Below are 21052 nucleotides of genomic sequence, written 5' to 3' on the forward strand. Positions count from 1 at the left end.
TTCAAAAAACAAACCTTGCAGTCACTTGTAGTCGCCTCGGAATCGTTAACTGTAGGTGGTGTATGACTTGCAAGGTAACCTTATACCATTATTCCTTAAAAATAACAGCAAGTTCAGGTAACACTGATAGAGGTAGAAAGCACACCACAAAGGTTCAGTAATATTCAGATCTGATGGCTGTGGTGCCCAGGGGAGATGTGACACTTCATCTTCGTGCTCACAAAACCAGTCCCGAAAAACGTGATGTGTGTGAACAGAGGCCCTGGCGTCCTGAAATACAGCATCACATTTGGGGAGCAAACACTGTATCATGGCCTGGACCTGATCAGCCAAAATGCTCACATAATCCTTAGCAGTGACGCGACCTTGCAGAGTTACCATAAGACCCGTGGAACACCATAATATTACTGCTAAACTTACCACTGAACACCCGCTGTGTTTCACACTTCGGAAGTGAACTCGGCCAGACGTTGGAAATTGTGTGAAACAAGACACACCCGACACTGGCTGTTTTCCATTGCTCAGTAGTCGAGGTTTTATGGCTTCAGCATCACGTTTTCCGGTTACGTGCATTTGCATAACTGATGAGGCGTTTCAGTAACTCACGAAGAAGAATTTTTATTGTTAACATATCCGACACAGCAATCTGTCACTACAAGTACATTCTGTATCTCATCGTAATTACTTAATTACACTACTGGCCACTAAAACTGCTACACCAATAATAAATACAGATGATAAACGTGTATTCATTGGACAAATATATTATACTAGAACAGACATGTAATTACATTTTCACGCAATTTGGGTGCATAGATCCTGAGAAATCAGTACCCAGAACAACCACCTCTGGCCGTAATAACGGTCTTGATACACTTGGGCATTGAGTCAAACAGAGCTTGGATGGCATGTACAGGTACAGCTGCCCATGCAGCTTCAACAAGATTCCACAGTTCATCAAGAGTAGTGACTGGCGTATTGTGACGAGCCAGTTGCTCGGCCACCATTGACCAGACGTTTTCAAATGGTGAGAGATTTGGAGAATGACCTGGCCAGGGCAGCAGTCGCACATTTTTTGTATCCAGAAGGCCCGTACAGGACCTGCAACATGCGGTCGTGCATTACTCTCCTGAAATGTAGTGTTTTGCAGGTATCAAATGAAAGGTAGAGCCACGGATCGTAACACATCTGAAATGTAACGTCCACTGTTCAAAGTGCCGTCAATGCGAACAAGAGGTGACCGAGACGTGTAACCAATGGCACCCCATACCATCACGCCAGGTGATACGCCAGTATGTCGATGACGAATACACGCTTCCAATTTGCGTTCACCGCGATGTCACAAAACACGGATGAGACCATCATGATGCTGTAAACAGAACCTGGATTCGTCCGAAAAAATGACGTTTTGCCATTCGTGCACCCAGGTTCGTCGTTGAGTACACCATCGCAGGCGCTTTTGTCTGTAACGCAGCGTCAACCGCAGCCATGGTCTCCGAGCTCATGCTCCATGCTGTTGCAAACGTCGTCGAACTGTTCGTGAAGATGGTTGTTGTCTTGCAAACGTCCCCATCTGTTGACTCAGGCATCGAGACGTGATGCACGATCCGTTACAGCCGTGTGGATAAGAAATCTATCATCTCGACTGCTAGTGATACGAGACCGTTGGGATCCAGCACGGCGTTCCGTATTACCCTCCTGAACCCACCGACTCCATATTATGCTAACAGTCATTGGATCTCGACCAATGCAAGCAGCAATGTCACGATACGATAAACTACAATCGCGATAGGCTACAATCCGACCTTTATCAAAGATGGAAACGTGATGGTACGTATTTCTCCTCCTCACACGAGTCATCACACAACGTTTCACCAGGCAACGCCGGTGAACTGCTGTTTGTGTATGAGAAATCGGTTGGAAACTTTCCTCATGTCAGCACGTTGTAGGTGACGCCGCTGGCGCCAACCTTGTGTGAATGCTCTGAAAAGCTAATCATTGGCATATCACAGCATCTTCTTGCTGTCTGTTACATTTCGCGTCTGTAGCACGTCATCTTCGGGGTGTAGCAATTTTAATGGAATTTTAAATCTTTTGTGATTTCTTTTTTGTCGCTGTTACCTATGTAATTTTGCAGTATAGGTGTGTGTCTTGACACTAAACTTAAGACGCTAAATTATTACGTAGGAGGTTTTGTACCTCAGTTCTCTGTTGTACACACCCATTCAGTTTTTTAACTGGACATTTTGTCCATGGGGAGAAGAGCAGAACTGTTACAGTAGTTTACTTGTGAATCGCCATCCGTTGTGGCCCAGCGGTTCTAGGCGCTTCAGTCTGGAATCGCGCGACCGCTACGGTCGCAGGTTCGAATCCTGCCTCGGGCATGGATGTGTGTGATGTTCTTAGGTTAGTTAAGTTTAAGTAGTTCTAAGTTCTTTGGGACTGATGACCTCAGATGTTAAGTCCCATGGTGCTCAGAGCCATTTGAACCAATTTGTGAATGATCCTCAGACGTCACTTACTTTTCCTTCCAGTTGGTGTGTCGGACGAACCACAGGTAGCCTAGTGTTTTTAGCATCAGGTTTAAATTTTACTTTTCTCCACTATTCTATTTTTGTAAGTAGAGACCCTTAGCTGCGTCAAGAGAGAACATCCATCAGCTTGACGCACAAGTTCCGTATGACAGCACGAACTTACCCATAAGACCGCAACCAATTTCCTGTTCTAAACATATAAATCCTTAGTTATAAATATTGTAATTACCCCGACTCCAGTGATTCAGTCCTGAAGAGAGAAACGCTTTTGAATTTATCTCTCTTGGAGCTATCAGCATCAGAAATTACTACAGTTCCATTGGAATAAGAGAAACTGATACCGACATCTCTATAATTAATGTAGCTACAAAAAGAGAATACGTCGTTTAGTGGTAACTTTTTCATAATTCATCTAGGTGAAAACAGAACTGCGATAACATAAACGACTCCGGAAGAATCCCAGGTCAACAGCTCAGCTGAATCAGCATGTATACTTTCCCGCAGCTTCACGTGCCCGTAATGCCACCAGATGTCAACAGTTACATGGTGTGGATAGTGGTAGTATTTTAAGTAATGTTGGCTTTTGGCTTCGGAGTTCGAGTAAACGCAACGTGACACGGAAACGTTGAGGAGTATCTAGAACTACAGTATCGATATTTCTTCTTTACCGTGAATTTCTGAGTGAACTATTTCAGCTACCGAAGTTAAATGTTGAAAGTTCTAACATGTATACGAAACACCCTACAATTTATTTTTGCAGGAAGATTTTCAAAACTGCAAAAATGTTGTTCTAGCTTCTCAGAACCCTATAATAAAGGAATCTACAGACCTGGTAGTCGTTTCAAGTAACTTTCAACATCAGCCAAAAATAACGTTTCATAATATAATTTAGATACGCAATTTCGCTATTCCAAGTACGTAATCATTAACGTCCACGAAAAAATTAGATTCAGTTGACTTTTTTTTCAACCTATTGTTAACAGAGACAAATTTAGAGTGTCATCCCTATTAAGTAGGAAAATCACCTAACTAACCTAAGGACATCACACACATCCATGCCCGAGTCAGGATTCGAACCTGCGACCGTAGCGATCACGTGGTTCCAGACTGAAGCGCCCAGAACCGCTCGGACACAGCGGATGGCGATTCACAAGTAAAATACTGTAACAGTTCTGCTCTTCTCCCCATGGACAAAATGTACACTCACAAAACTACATAGGTATGTAAGACAGAGGACTGAGGTACAAAATCTGCTAATTAATAACTTAGCGTCATAAGTTTAGTGTCAAGGCACACACATGCTTTCGATCATCTTTGACATTAAGAAGATTTAATGCAATTGAATTCATTGTCACAAGTGTAACGCTCCTGTAGCATCAGCATTAATAACAATGGTTACATAGCTACAAGGACATAAAATAGTCAGTTTCTTGAAGTCAAGTGACAAAGAGATCAGTTATTCATCCGAACACCTTACCGTTTCAAAAACTACATATAATCCTCACTCTTACGACGAGAACGTAGAAAAATTTAGCTTTCAAGCAATTTAAATTACAATAATTGCTTACAGCGCTACGCGGGAAAGCATATGGCTAGCATCTGGAACTGTCATATATCCATTACATCAAACAGCGTTCATTTATCGTCGCATGTACAAGACAAAAATTATAAAGCGGATGAGAGACCAAAACATTTCCAGTCGTGAAGGGTGTAGTCACATAAAAACAAGTTTGTAGCTATTATTTTGGGGGTGGGGGGGTGGGAGGGGGGACTATCAGAGTAAGAAGTCAGATACTTCAGATAAAGCAGCATTCGTTTCCCATATCATCAAACAGAGCACAGTGGCAAAGAACAGTTTTACACTTGATAATGACTGCTGATAACGGACTCGAGTGTAAATATGTATTTTTATCAGTATTTGTATCAAGAAATATAATCAATAATTAATGCATTTCACTTTCCTTCCACGTTTCCCTCAGAAAAATTTTGCGCCGAGGAATATCAGCTTCAGATTTCTGAGAAATTACATAGTATAAAAAAAAAAAGGTTCAAATGGCTCTGAGCACTATGGGACTTAAGATCACCTAACTAACCTAAGGACATCAAACACATCCATGCCCGAGGCAGGATTCGAACCTGCGGCCGTAGCGGTCGCGCTGTTCCAGACTGAAGCGCCTAGAACCGCTCGGCCACAACGGCCGGCTTACATAGTATCAATGATGAAGGAAATCGATTAGTTGAAACTTCGTAAACACTGTATAGTCCACTCTGCCTCCCTGGACAACGTTAGACTCAGAACATGTTCAAGTGTGGCGTGTGTCTTCTAATACGCTACTACGCAGGGACTGTATCAAAAATACTTGAACAAACTTAGCTGGTGGGATTCTCATAGACTAACATGAAAAAAAGTCACGTAGCGACGCCCATCTTATACCAATTATTATTGTGAGAGTAACCAATAATTGCAATAATGGTATAATATCTGGCGCAGTTGTAAGCTTACATGAAATATTCAGAGTTTTGTAGAATCTCGTAAAGAAACTGCCATGGGATGTCGACGATTGGTATACTTGAAAGCTAATTTTCTTTCAAACATTCATTAAATTTATCTCCTTTTAAAATATTAGTGTAAGCTTCCCTCGTCAGTTTGCGAGGGGTCACATGTAAGATAAGAAAAAAAATTTAAATAATGTCATATGGTCTACAAAATAAGAGTAGATAGGTAGACCGTTTCGCTTTCGTGTGCAGCTAGTATGCATTGTTAACACGTGGAAAATGAAGCAAGATAGAAAGTGACTATATTTTGCAGTGCAGTAATTTGCCGAGTCACGGCGTTGTTGTCACCGTTTGGCTGCAGGCAAACGACTAACTTTCAGTAATGTGGCGGGAGAAGGAACTGAATGAGACTGCCGACGATGTTTAGGTTAACGTCATGTGCCTAAACGAACGCTGAGATCATCAGCCGTATGACAAATGGATAAACAGGGAGACCCCTTATTTTGTTCTTATTACGGAGTCTTCTTCTGTTGATCATTGCCATTTTGTTTTCACTGATCGACAGTACAATGTGCTAACTGATATATTAGAATGAGTGTGTCAGAGATGATACCTTGTTTCCAGGAAGTGTGGCACCCACAGGTACAGAAACTGATAGAGAAACTGCAACACCGTGAATGACTCAATTTAAAAGCTTAACGTACAGATCATAAATAATTAGCTATAGAGCAGAGAAATATTTAAAATTTCATAAACAGCCATAACTTAGAAAACCATAGCATTTTGTAATTTCACTGCAACCGTAAATAATACGCACCCCCCCCCCCCCCCCGTCCCAAATTACGTGAAGGCAATCGTTAAAGAAGCGGTTAGAGCTGTTTTTGACGCGACTTTTTACATGTATCAGTGTCCCATGATCACGTATATGGAACACATTAAATAAGGAAAATTTGTATCTATTTAAATACAACGTGTCCCCAATCTTCACACTGGGCGACAATGCCACACCATTTGTAAATTGTCACTGGTTAGATGACAATCGCAATTTGTCTACTAATACTGTTCACTGATGAAACCACGTTTACACGGAATGGAGACAAAAGCACACGTAATAATCATCGATGGTCGCAGAAAAATCTACACGCTACAGTGGAAACCAATTTCCAACCTCGTTTTTCGATTAATGTTTGATGCAGCCTGATCGGTAAAATGTTCATAAGTTATGAAAAAATTTTCAAATGTGTGTGAATTCCTAAGGGAACAAACTGCTGAGGTCATCGCTCCCTAGACTTACACACTTCTTAAACTAACTGATGCTAAGAGCAACACACACTCGCACCCATGCCCGAGGGAGAACTCGAACTTCCGGCGGGAGGGGCCGCGCAATCCGTGACATGGAGCCTCAAACCGCACGGCCACTCCGCGCGGTGATCACTTATGAAATACCGATGCGACCCTTCAGTTGATCTGCAGCAGTCTAGGCTTGCTGAGTGATAGATCACTCCTTGAAACTCAAAGTTTATTAAAAGTTACGCAACGGATCTGACTAACGAAATTAGTGGAGAAGTGTGGCCCTAGGATTGAATTTCATGTACCAGTATGTCTACAGTTTACTATTACCGAACATCATAAAAGGAATTTAATGATTACAGTTCGAAAACTTGACCTAGGTAAATCCTAATATTTATTACAATTCTTAGTGTGCACAAATGTATAGTGGACGTTACAAGATTTCTACTGTAGCTCTCAGCAATAACATCAAAACTGAGATATAAAATTATGTTATAATAAGGAATGGTACGGTTGGAAAAGATAATTTGACAAGGAAATAGGGTTTATGCAGATCAGCTTACTGATGTATTAACACAGTGCAACATAATGGTGAAATGAAACCAGTGATTACATGAGATTATGTTGTTAAATTCTTTGCAAAGAAATTGTCCTCCAATCGTCCGTACTTCTGCTTTATTAATGGGAAGCTGGCCTAGCTTTAACTGTCAACCTGCGGTCTCATCTCAAAATCTCTGGAAAGTGGTCAGTGACCTCTGTTTCTTAACTGTACTTTTCAGGTCACCAAAGCTCTATCTTTCATGACCGTGGAAAGAAAACGTTTTCTCTCACTCCACTAGCTTCTTACGAACTCGCCAACCAACTTACAATGAACTGTGTGGAAAACATTCTCCCAAAAGTTGCATTTAATAAAACATCCATTATGTGGAAGGCTTTTTAGTGTTTTCGCCATTATCACTTGCAGTTCTCGGCTTACCAAACTTCAAGGTAGTCGATTGCTGTGTCCACCAAAGGAGCGCCAGCAGAACAATACCTTCCAGTGTACATTCCTTGTGAGTGGTCAGGATCACCTCCACCATAGGTTGGCGTCCTACTTTTAAGCTGCCCCAAGGACCCACTGAGAGCAGCATGGCGAGGTGTGCCACTGTGCTGCGTGCTCTGTTAGCGTTGGCTGTTTACGTCTTCAGTTCGCAAGCCAATATTCTACATATATGCCCCAATTCCCAATTACCAGATAGAAAGGAGACTAATAAAGATGGCTCGAACCACACAACCACTGTCGTAATGCTAAACACTTGAATAAAAATGTGATGGGTTGACTGGCTTACACTTGACGGTAATCGATATCAAGTGTGATTTGCATATCGAAGGCAATGACATATATCAGGCTGGTAATGGCTTGATGCTTATCAAGGTCCAGTCACTTTAGAAGACAATAATGAAACACAATTACTTGCATTTTTAGAAAAAATCGTTTGCTGAACTCCCTGAGGACATTCCTTTAGCCACGCAGATTGAAACCTACTTTCAGTATGAGAGAGCCCCTCTCCGTTTCACCCAGTACATGAGGGATTATTTCAACTCCACGTATCCTAATTTTTGGATTGTTCATGGTATTACAATTAATGGACTCAAAGAATACCAAATCTTACGCCACTAGATTTCTATGGGGTTGGATGAAGTCTGAGGTGTACAAACAATAGGTGAATACACAAGACGAACTACTTGGTCACGTCATGGATGCTGTTACTCGCATTGGGGACTGCCGAGATGTTTTCACAGGAGGAACACGACCTGGTATCCCAAGAGAGCAGAAATACATCGTAAGACGACGGCAGGATATTCAAACATTTATTGGAAACTGTGCAATAATTGTAATGTGACATGTACGATACTGCCTAAAAGTGTGTGTGTGTGTGTGTGTGTGTTAAAAATGCCTATATTTCAATTGACACATTGTAAAACGCATGTTGTAATGTTTACTAAATGTTGTGCATGTGTAAATCTGACAATGTACTGAATAATACAGAAAATAAATAACAATGTACATTGAGAATAGGGCATATGACAATATGAATATTTTGATATTTTGCTTCAGATGATCAATCCTGTCATATTCATGAATATTGACCATCCATCCTGGGATACCGTCTATAGCAATTAACTTTGGTAACAGTCTGATGCCTGGCAGTGGATGTAGTATACCTAATACAAGAACTCTAATTAACTTTGCCATCTATTGGTAGCCTATGACAGTTTCACTATGACTGAATGTAGTATTGCAGACCCTCTTGACTGTCCTACTACTCCGTAAATAACGACTGCTAAGTTGTAATGTAGTCTTGCAGTGTGTTGAGATGGCTGCACGCACTGAAATGAACAGTCTAACTGCTGATTCAGAACTGTGAGAGTGACCATGGCTCATCGTCTCTTGTGCCAGTCGGCGGAAGAATTTCCATTTCTGCCAGCACGAACTCGAAGCAATGTAGCCCACAGCTGACAGCGCTCTCTTTGTCGTCTTTCTACACTATTGGCGGATGCAGATCCACGAGGTGCAAAGCAGAAATAGTTCCCAATTTGTGAGCGCCATCTGGAGGCTGCTGCTTGGACTGAAAGACACCAGGTCAGTGGATATGCCTGTGTGAGATTGGCTTCTCACATTGTTTGCACAACATACGCCTCTAAATTGTAGCACAGGTGTAATATGCCAAATGGATATAGTACCCCTGGACAGTAAGTAATTGTAAGAGAATTAGAACGATGTAAAGGTGACTGAAGCACAGAGTATTATGTAAACAGTTAACGATGAGCCTTCAGTTCCAAATTTAATGTAATTAAATTACCTGAGTATGGTTCAGAACCTACCATACGATATAGATGTCAAAGACTGTCTAAGGTTACCAGCAACTCTCTCAGGTAGTTCATCTCTGCTGCAGATCTCCCATCTTCCAAGAACTGCAGGGGTAAGAAAGAGATTAATGTCACCGATAATATGGCTCTCATACTACGCTGCAACATCTGTGATTCTGCCACACATATTACAAACTTCCCCAACTTGAACGTACAACTGTGGAGGTGAGCAAATTGTGAAGGAGGAAGAGGAGATTAGTGCTTAACGCCCCGTCGACAACGAGTTCATTAGAGACGGAGCACAAGCTCGGATTACGGAAGGATGTAGAGAGAAAGCTGCTATGCCCTGTCGAAGGAACCATCCAGGCAGTTGCCTTAAGCGATTTATGGAATTCACGGAAAGCCTAAATCAGAATGGCCGGACACGGGTTTGAACCGTCGTCCTCCCGAATACGAGTCCAGTGTGCTAACCACTGCGCTACCCCTCTCGGTGTGAGAAAAAACTGCCCCATGGATAGAGCCTCTTAAAGTAGCCAAGTGCACTGTCCAGTCACATTTACCTTTAACATACCAAGTCTAAGTGGACAACATTCTTTACGAAACTGGTGTCTTCTGTGGACCCCACGTTTTTTTTTCTTTTTTTTTTTCTTTGCTTCTCAATATAGTAGTGTATAAAGTTATTTACATTAGGGGCTTTGCATGTCTAAAACTATATATTTAAATTAAATAAGCATTTTGACGTGTTGCTTTATCGTCAAAACTGATAAACTGAAGAATATGCGTATATCGATTCCGTACCAAGATGGCAGTAAAACAAACTGCACGACGAATATTTTCGTCTCTTGCTCACATTTCAGAAATTGATTCTCTTTGGCACCGAAGACCTCGAGCAGTAGCACATCAGTAAACGCATTCAATTTGGCAGAATCTACCTCCATCCTAATTTTCATTTTGTTCAGAGCAACATTTGCATTGTAATGTTGAACAAGTGACGCTTCTGCATTGGTGAAGGTGCGTATAGGACCTACAACTTGGTCATCAAAGAACACTTCGAAAACTTTGGACATTGTGGGTGCAATATCCCTTGTGTAGGTCAGAGAGAAACTTTGACAAGGTATTGACGTCAGCGAGTCATCAGTGACACAGAATTTGTCCATTTCCGTCCTGGCATTGCAGTAAAATTCGAATTCCCATCAGAATTTTCGCTGCACTGTCACTTTCTTCTGAACTAATTCAAGGCTTTATTCGTATTTCTGAAAATTTATGGAGTTCATATTATGTGAAATAACAAAAAATAAATCTATCAGAATACATAAGGTATTATATGAAGCGGTGTCCTGCCAGGACGAATGAATCATATTTCTGATTGTGTAATACACATCTTAACGGAGTGGCCGAGCGGTTCTAGGCGCTTCAATCTGGAGCCGCGCGACCGCTACGGTCACAGGTTCGAATCCTGCCTCGGGCATGGATGTGTGAGATGTACTTGGGTTGGTTAGGTTTAAGTAGTTCTAAGTTCTAGGGGACTGATGACCTCCGATGTTAAGTCCCATAATGCTCAGAGCCATTTGAACACATCTTAAACAGACGCAAGTCAAATCAAGAGTAAACTGGTTCTTACGGTTGCAGCAGTATCACCAAAAGTCCCTCAGGGATGTCTCGTGGACCCCGCTTGGTATGATAAGGGTTAAAGTGACCACGTCTCAAAAGACCGAATAACCACCTTTTGCAAAGCGGACCACTGTGAGACACGTAAGAACGGAGTCAATGAGGTTCTGAAAGGTACCGACATGGATGTAGCGCCATGTCAATGCCAGTGCCATGGCCAGATGTGCCAGCATTCTCGGTAGGGGAACCATGGCACAAACAGTCTTGTAGAGGTGGCCCCACAAATTTTGCGATTAGGTTTAAATCGGAGAAATTTAGTGACCAAGCAGTACGGTAACCTAATGCTGGTGCTTTTCGAACCACACGCGTACAATGCGAGCTGTGTGATACGTTGCATTGTCTTGCTGGTAGACGCTGTCGTGCTGAGGAAAACCAAACTGCATGTTGCAGTGGACATGGTCGCTACGGACTGATGCATACTTGTGTTGGTGCAGTGAGCCTCCCAGAATGACCAAATCACCCAGGGCACGCCATAGAAAACTTCCCATAGACCATAATGCTCTCTCCTCCCGCCTGGATCATTCTGACGGTTGTTGCAGAATGTTTGCTTTCAGACGTTTCACGTCCAGTGGAGCGTAAAACATTATTTATCTGAGAAGACTACCTGTCGTCACTCAGTGGACGCTCAGATGCGGTATTGCCGTGATAATTCCAAAATTCGCCACCGATGAACAGCACTCAGCATGGGTGCACGAATCAGTCGCCTGTTGCGGAGGCCAGACACGCTGATGTTCCCTAAACGGTCGTTGAGGATACACTGTTCGTAACCCCTTGGTTCATCTGGGAGATCAGTTGCCTGACAGTTGCACGACTGTTCGCCAGTACAGACCTACGCAGTCGTTGTTCTTCCGTGTCATGTATGACCCTTCGTGCACCACAATTGCCTCAGCGTCGTATTTGTATAGCTGCAGTTTACCCTGTATGGTATACTGTCACCACGAGAGCAAACGAACGGTTTAAAAACAGAGCCGTTTCGTAAATGATTCCACCCTTCGCTTGAAAGTCAATGATCATTCACTTTTGGACGTCAGTTGTCGCATTAGGAAACCGACTGCACTTTTTTCCTCATTCCAGACACGCTTTATGTACCCTCCACTGCTAGTACGGCCATCTGCCGTCTGTAAGCGGCTACTGTACGTTAACATCCAACATTCGCGCCGATCGGTGTTCAGTAAGAAAAACTAGACACTGTACAACGAGGAATGAAAGGATCATATTACCAATAGGATCGACCACGAAGCTCAAACAATGAGACCGTTATCTTCGCTCTTACTCTGACGGAACATTCCGTCAGAGTTATTACCACTATCATTCAGGAACAAACTTCCCCAAGATACAGAGTGGCTGCCGAGAGGTACGGTTGTGACCTAAATTCCCCCAGTGATGAATTACACCATTACTCGTTCTCCATATGAGAACTGAATTCTTCGTTGTCCACGGCACGTGAGGCATCACCTGGCCACCAGAGGGCACAATACAAAGTGTTCCAGCACATCACAGAGAGAGGTATGGAAATTCCATTTGATTTGGATAACACGACTGTTCCCTGATTCGTGGAAGGAAGTCATTTCAATCCCCATGTTGAAACCTGGGAAGAACTGTACGAGAGTAGTTATCGTAGTGTTGCCCTCACCAGCTGCGTAGGAAACACATTATAGCGAATGATTGGCCTACGCACATTCTAGATCTCTTAATTGAGATAGCTCGTTCGTCACTTTCATTGTAGAGGTATCACTCCACCATTGGTCTGGCATCAGCTTAAAAATTGTACGGCCAAATCTGAGTAGCTCTCAATGTTGATTTAGTAAGAGGCTCAGGGATATTTTAAATGTCATGAATTTTAAGAATGAATGCATTCCAGTTTTTATTTTTCAGTTCGTATTTCAGAAACGGTTTGACAGGAATCACTATTTTAACATAGTATAAGTCGAGTGCTCGAAGCAAGAGACTGTGTTTTTTACTCTGTCTTCCGGACCTGAGTTCCCAGTGAATATACAGGTTTCTCCATGCTATGGCTCTGAGCACCATGGGACTTAACATCTATGGTCATCAGTCCCCTAGAACTTAGAACTACTTAAACCAAACTAACCAAAGGACAGCACACAACACCCAGTCATCACGAGGCAGAGAAAATCCCTGACCCCGCCGGGAATCGAACCCGGGAACCCGGGCGTGGGAAGCGAGAACGCTACCACACGACCACGAGCTGCGGACTCTCCATGCTATTCTTAAGGTGCTGCTGCAGATGAGGTGTCTCCAATGCAAATAGTTTAAGATCTGGTCTGATTCCCGTCCTTATCGATGATGTTTCGTAGAATGATTCGCACGCTGATACTTGTTGATGGCCCAGCACTGGAAAGAATTGAACTTCTATCAAGATGAACGATTTTCCTTAGTTGTCGTTTGTCCCGTTCTGGCAGGATCTTTTTCCGGCCGCAGCGATGTTAGATATGTGATGTTTTACAGGATTCCTGATATCCACGGTACATACGTGAAATGGTCGTACGGGGAAACCCCACTTCATCGCTACCTCGGAGATACTGTGTCCCATCGCTAGTGCGCCGACTATAACACCACGTTCAAACCCGCTTAAATCTTGATAACCTGCCATTTTAGCAGCAGTGACCGATCTAACAACTGCACCAGACACTTGTTGTCTTATACATACATCAAAAAATGTTTTGCATCACCCCGGTTCCCAGCCCTCCTGAAGATAGACGAAGATAGACGTTGACTGTGGATATTGTATCACAGAAACAGTCAGTTAGACTGTTCAGAGATGTCACTAAACCCGCCCATGCATGCACCTATTAGACGGAGGGGATCCGACAGCCGATTAGTTCCAGTCATTCCACCGGGAACGAGGTACAGTGCTCTTGTTGTCTGTAGTTCAACCATGCCTAGACGGTCAGTACCGCGGTTCGATCGCGTCCACGTTGTTACTTTGTGCCAGAAAGGCACAGGCCGCCCAACGGCTACTACTGTAGAGGATGACCGCTACCTACGGATTATGGCGCGGAGGAACCCTGACAGCAACACCACCATGTTGAATAATGCTTTTCGTGAAGCCACATGATATCGTGTTACGACTGAAACTGTGCCCAGAAGGTTGCATGAGGCGTAACTTCACACCCAAAGTCCATGGCGAGGTCCAGCTTTGCAACCACGACAGCATGGTACAGATGGGTCCAACAACATGCCGAAAGGACCGCCCAGGATTGGCATCACGTTCGCTTCACCGATGAGTGTCGCATATGCCTTCAACCAGACAATCGTTCGAGACGTGATTCAAATGGTTCAAATGGCTCTGAGCACTATGGGACTCAACTGCTATGGTCATCAGTCCCCTAGAACTTAGAACTACTTAGACCTAACTAACCTAAGGACATCACTCACATCCATGCCCGAGGCAGGATTCGAACCTGCGACCGTAGCAGTCGCACGGTTCCGGACTGCGCGCCTAGAACCGCTAGACCACCGCGGCCGGCGTTGGAGACGTGTTTGGAAGCAACCCGGTCATGTTGAACACCTTAGACACACTGTCCAGCGAGTGCAGCAAGATAGAGGTTCCCTGCTGTTTTGGGGTGGCATTATGTGGGGCCGACGTACGCCGCTGGTGGTCATGGAAGGCGCTATAACGGCTGTACGATACGTGAATGCCATCCTCCAACCGACAGTGCAAGTATATCGGCAGCATATTGGCGAGGCATTCGTCTTCATGGGCGACAATTCGCGCTCCCATCATGCACATCTTGTGAATGATTTCCTTCAGGATAACGACATCGCTCGCCTAGAGTGGCCAGCATGTTCTCTACACATGAAGCGTATCAAATATGCCTGGGGTAGATTGAGAGGGGCTGTTTATGGACGACGTGACCCACCAACCACTCTGAGGGATCTACGCCGAGAGTGGGACAATCTGGACCCACAGTTCCTTGATGAACTTGTGGATAGTATGCCACGACCAATACAGGCATCAATGTAAGAGGACGCGCTGCTGGGTATTAGAGGTACCGGTGTGTACAGCAATCTGGAACACCACGTCTGAAGATCTCGCTGTATGACTGAATGGCGGTACAACATGCAACGTGTGGTTTTCATGAGCAATAAAAAGGGTGGAAACTATGTTTATGTTGATCTCTATTCCAATTTTCTGTACAGGTTTCGAAAGTCTCGGAACTGAGCAGACGAAAAACTTTTTTGACGTGTGTATATACGTTACCGACCGCAGCGCGGTATTCTGCCTGTTTACATATCTCTGTATTTGAATACGCATACCTATACCAGTTTCCTTAGCGCTTCAGTGTATATCATTCTGCTGTGTACCAGCGTACAGAATCTTGGAATATGAGCAAATAGACAGAGGCAGACAATGATACCTGCGCAGTGTAAGTGGCAGAAGCAAATTTGAATGGGTAGATACCTTCTATTTTATTTATTTACTTAACTTGATCTTTTAGGGCCATCAGACTAGGGTTTCACTTATACAGTTCCTTCTATACATCATTGTTTTCTAAAACGTAACAGTGACAAAAAATATTGAAATGATTTGAGTGTCTCAAGTGGCAATGTGAGTAACGAATAAAGTTAATACTGGCAGTGCTTCCACTACTACAGCGATAAAAGTAATAATAATAGTATTAATAAAAATAATAATAATAATAATAACAATTATCACAATAATAACAATAAGGAGAGTGGCAGACATATAAAGAATTTAAAGGTGTACAAGATAGATGTTTTCTGATATAGGCAGCTCTGGGGAAAGGAAATTTAAGGTGACACCACCAGCTAAGAACAATAGAAAAAGAGAAATTTCTGGTTGTAAATAAGGATGTAAACCTCGTCGCCAAAAGTATTGCTGCCACGTCGGGACGGTGCATGGGTTCTGAAGCAAAAATCAATAGAATGAAGAACACAGCCACTGAGAGAAATATTATAATATACTCAACCTGGTACAAAAGATTCGTCAGCGAAATCCCTATGAAAGTCCTTGGCAAAGCCAGGATAAGTTAAACACTTTAACAGTTCACAATAACGAAATAAACATAAGTCTTGAGAACATGTCTGACTGTCACCGACTGCTGCTGACGGGAGCTACTCGAAAACTGGAGATGAGCACTCCAAGAATTGGCTAGAGGTACATTTGGGCTGTCTCCTATCCACGTCATTCGTGGAACCAGCAGCCCCTCAGCTCAGGGACGTGGCGTTCGTGTGGCCCGTGTTTGGGTGCTGCTGGTCGCTGTCGCTGTCAGACCTCCGAGAAGTTCTAGTGCCAATCTCAGAAAGTGGAACGATTGCCCCCTGTGTGGCTATCGACTAGCTACGATTCCACATCCCTTCCTCCCAAACCTCCTCACCATCGTCATGCAGTGAACAAAACGATAGCGGGGATGAGGGGGGGGGGGGGAGGGGGAGGAAGGGCGGTAGGTGTCTTGGCTACAGGTGTCACTGACGAGGCAGCGCATCTCGTCATCCGCCTTGCGAATGCCTGGGAACACCGGCCGAAAACCTGGGCCTAAGGGGTCCATCCGTGACTGGTGGATGATGGTCCTATGGAAGCGGACAACGTCTTGGCGTCTGGCAGTCCAACGATCTTGACTCGACCCCGACGTCAGAAGCGGCAGGTGCAATGAGGACGTAAGTGGCGCCGCGTCGATCTCCATCGCCTCTACTGGCGGTGCTCGGCAGGATGGAGAGACAGCGGGCATTCACTGCGAGATCCTGTGTGGCACCGAATCGGAAACTGAGAGACTTGAGGCGTGGTCATGCAGCCGACAAGCACGAATTTAGTTGTAGTTCCGTCTGTCCACGCTAGAAGAACCTTGAATGACAAAAAAAGACTCAGAATGTTAATTCTGGTTCCCCGTTAACATCTGCTGAAGGCACCAAACATCCTAAAAAAGACAACATCGTTGATTTTGAAATAATTAATTAAATGAATCTTAGCTAACAGCTGAAGTAGGTGCAATATGTGAAGTACTACGGCGTCGGCGATGAAGCAACTCCGGAGGTGAATTGCTGCCTCTCAGTTGGAAACAGCAGGACACCAAAAATGATTTTATTGTCTTTGTCGACCGTGGGAAGCGCATAGTCTGTTACTTTGCTACTAGAAAGTGCGTACAAAAAGGTCGACCTTTCCGTTGGAATGGTGATGAAATGGTGTACTAGCCACATGTTGTATGCCATAGGTATCACAGAATTGTTGAAATTCGCTTGACGCAATCTGAGGTCCATTGTCTTCAAACAATTTCTTCTGGAAGACCCTCTATTAAAAAAAACTTGCGCCAGTGCTTCAATAGATTATGAAACAGCCGTGGATTGCATGGATACAGCAAAAGGGAATCTGCTAAATGCACAAATCGCAATTAACCACTGGAAGTTCAAAAATGTAGCAGCATAATCGATGTGAAGTTTTTGCCATTGGGCGGGGTGTTTAGGCCACTTAAAGAATTTCTGGGGTGGAGCAGCTTGGTGCTCTGCACAGGCCTGGCAGTTAGCAGTAACCTTCTCTATCTGGGCGTTCATCTCGACCCACGTGCAATGGCGTCGGGCCAGTTGTTTCATTCTGACCATGCCCCAATGACGTGGGTGCAACAAATGAAATACTTTTAGTTGTAAATACCTTGATATCACAACTCGTGAATGACAATCTAAATTGGCAGACCACATCGGAGTGCAAAAAACCGACGAACCAACGAGTTCTGAATCACTTCAGCTGTCAGTGGGCAGCCGGTGCGGATGTACTGAACCAACACTTTTAAATCAGTATTGGCTGCTGTTTTCTGAGCAACCTTCCTATGCGAGATTGAATAATCCCGAGGCGTCGCTGCATCCAGAACATTCAAATAAAAACGTGAGTCCTCTGACTCGTCGGAAACAGGATGAGTCCAACAGGTAACCGTAACAGGATGTTGGAATGATTAATCGTAGGACGGTAAACACGCTCATACTGATAATTATACATCTACTACATCTGCATACATACTCCGCAATCCACCATACGGTGCGTGGCGGAGGGTACATCGTACCACAACTAGAATCTTCTCTCCCTGTTCCACTCCCAAACAGAACGAGGGAAAAATGACTGCCTATATTCCTCTGTACGAACCCTAATCTCTTTTATCTTATCTTTGTGGTCTTTCCGCGAAATATAAGTTGCGGCAGTAAAATTGTACTGCAGTCAACCTAAATGCTGGTTCACTAAAATTCCTCAGTAGTGATTCACGAAAAGAACGCCTCCTTTCCTCCAGAGACTCCCACCCGAGTTCCGGAAGCACTTCCGTAACACTCGAGTGATGATAAAACCTACCAGTAACAAATCTAGCAGCCCGCCTCTGAATTGCATCTATGTCCTCCCACAATCTGACCAGATAGGTATCCCAAACTCTCGAGCAGTACACAAGAATAGATCGTATTAGTGTTTATAAGCGGTTTCCTTTACAGATGAACCACATCTTCCCAAAATTCTACCAATGAACCGAAGACGACTATCCACCTTCCCCACAACTGTCATTACATGCTTGTCCCACTTCATATCGCTTTGCAGTATTAGGCCCAAATATTTAATCGACGTGACTGTGTCAATGGCTACACTACTAATGGAGTATTCAAACATTTCCTATTCATCTGCATTAATTTACATTTATCTATATTTGGAGTTAGCTGCCATTCTTTACACTAATCACGTCGGCTGGGGTGGCCGAGCGATTCTAGGCGCTACAGTCTGGAACCGCGCGACCGCTACGGTCGCAGGCTCGAATCCTGCCTTGGGCATCGATGTGTGTGATGTCCTTAGTTTAGTTAGGTTTAAGTAGTTCTAAGTTCTAGGGGACTGATGATCTCAGAAGTTAAGTCCCATAGTGCTCAGAGCCATTTTACGCCAGTCACAAATCCTGCCCAAGTCATCTTGTATCCTCCTCAAGTCACTCAACGACGACATCTTCCCGTACACCACAGCATCATCAGCAAACAGCAGCACATTGCTGTCTACCCTATACAAAATGTCATTTATATAGATAGAAAACAACAGCTGACCTACCACACTTCCCTGGGGCACTCCAGATGATACCCTCACCTCTGATGAACACTCACCATCGAGAGGACAACTTACTGTGTTCTATTACTTAAGAAGTCTTCGAGCCACTCACATATTTGGGAACCAATCCCATATGCTCGTACCTTAGTTAGGAGTCTGCAATAGGGCACCGAGTCAAGCGCTTTCCGGAAGTCAAGGAATATGTCATGCGTCTGATACCCTTCGTCCATGGTTCGCAAGATATCATGTGTAAAAAGGGCAAGATGCGTTTCTCAGGAGCGATGCTTTCTAAAGCCGTGGTGATGGATGGACAGAAACTTCTCTGTCTCAAGGAAATTCATTATATTCGAACAGAGAATATGTTCGAGAATCCTGCAACAAACTGATGTTAAAGATATTGGTCTGAAATTTTGAGGATCCGTCCTTCTACCATTCTTATATACAATCGTCATCTGCGCTTTTTTCCAGTCGCTCGGGACTTTACGTTGGGCAAGAGATTTGCGATGAATGCAATACAGTGGTGCAGCTTTGAGCCGTGAACAGCGAAGTCAACAGTGAAGTCAACGGCTTTTGGTCCGTGACAAGATAGAATTTATGCCCTTACAGATACTGATGAAACTCGTTGACACAGTTGCAAGAACTTATTTCCCTAACTGTCAACAAGTGCCTTGTTCAGCATCTATGATGCAAATGCAATTGGTATATCTACGCCCCTGTTTCTGCGAGAAAGATCTGCCCAGATCCAGTATGATGAATCATCAGCCGCCAAAATTAATAGTTTGGATCGGTCGAAATGTATCACGAAATTGTCACTCAACAAAGCGTCTTTTAATTTCTTGAAAGCTGAAGCACATTCCTGGGACCAAACAACGGAACGTTCTTCCCACGATTTCGATGCAACAGATATGCGATTTGAGCAGCTTTCGGGGTAAACCAAATATAATATGTAAGTTCGCCTAACACTGCTTGGTAAGTTGTGAATTGCTGAAGGATACTCCTGTGACGGATGAATGCCTTGTATGTTTATCACATGTCCTAGAGAGGCGATCTCTGTCTGAAAAAGTGAACACTTGTCATTGTTGTATCGGAGGCTCGCAGAGGCAAGCACTTCAAAAGACTTTCGCAGATTTGATGAATGTTCTCCTGGTGTATGACCAGCATCCATATTATTGTCCAAATAATAGGAGCAGGAGGTTATCTTTGCTCTCAACTGTTACTAGTACCGCTCGAACATGGCAGACGCCGACGCAAGGCCGAGAGGTAACCGTACAAACTTGGACAAACCCTTTTGCATATTGAGCACAAGAAACTGCTATGATTGTTCATGCTAGGTTATACGAAGATAAGCATCTCCTAAGCCGGTTCTTGAAAAGCATCGATCAGCGCCTAACCTGTTAATTAGTTCTTCCGGACATAGCAACTTATATGAATCTACAACTGTTTAATTGTGGATAGTAGACTTTAAGTCAATATTTAAGAGTAACTTGCCGTTCGGTTTGTTGAGGACCACTAGAGGAGAAGACCATTGGCTTGCAGTAATTGGTTCAACAATCCCTTGTTCTTGCAACTGTTCTAACTGTTTAGCTACTTTGTCCAGAATAGTTTGCGGGATCGGCTGTGCCCGAAAGAGTTTAGGTTGTGCGTGGACTTTTAATGTTATGTGGGCCTCAAAATTGTTAGCAATGCCTAACATGTCGTGAAAGAATTCACGAAACTCACTACATAACTGTGAGACATTGTCATGGGGCAAAAAAGTGCTCACTGACAACACATTGTCTTGTATTTGTAACAAAAATAAGTCGAAGATTTCCATGCCGAAAATGTTCGGGTTGTCTTTCGCACATAGAACCACAAACGAAACCATTTTTATAACGTTCTTGAATGTGGCAGGGAGGCTACAAACACCTATGATAGGGATACCGTCACCATCGTATAATAGACGACACTGCCTGAGACTGACAAAGTGTAGGCTGACCCAGTCGTTCTTTGATACGTCTTTTCAAAAGTTTGGCATAAGGTCCAGATTCAAGTTGTACATGAGCGGCCTGCTTGCAATGGTTCAGTGATACAGAGACCGTTAGCCTGTCTTTGAACAAAGACGAGTTCTGGAAATTTAAAACTGACTCTGACTTGGCTGGAACATTGTTCTTCTCACCATCGCCTACATTAACACTCA

The sequence above is a fragment of the Schistocerca gregaria genome, chromosome X (assembly GCF_023897955.1).
Source record: "Schistocerca gregaria isolate iqSchGreg1 chromosome X, iqSchGreg1.2, whole genome shotgun sequence".
Lineage (NCBI taxonomy): Eukaryota > Metazoa > Arthropoda > Insecta > Orthoptera > Acrididae > Schistocerca > Schistocerca gregaria.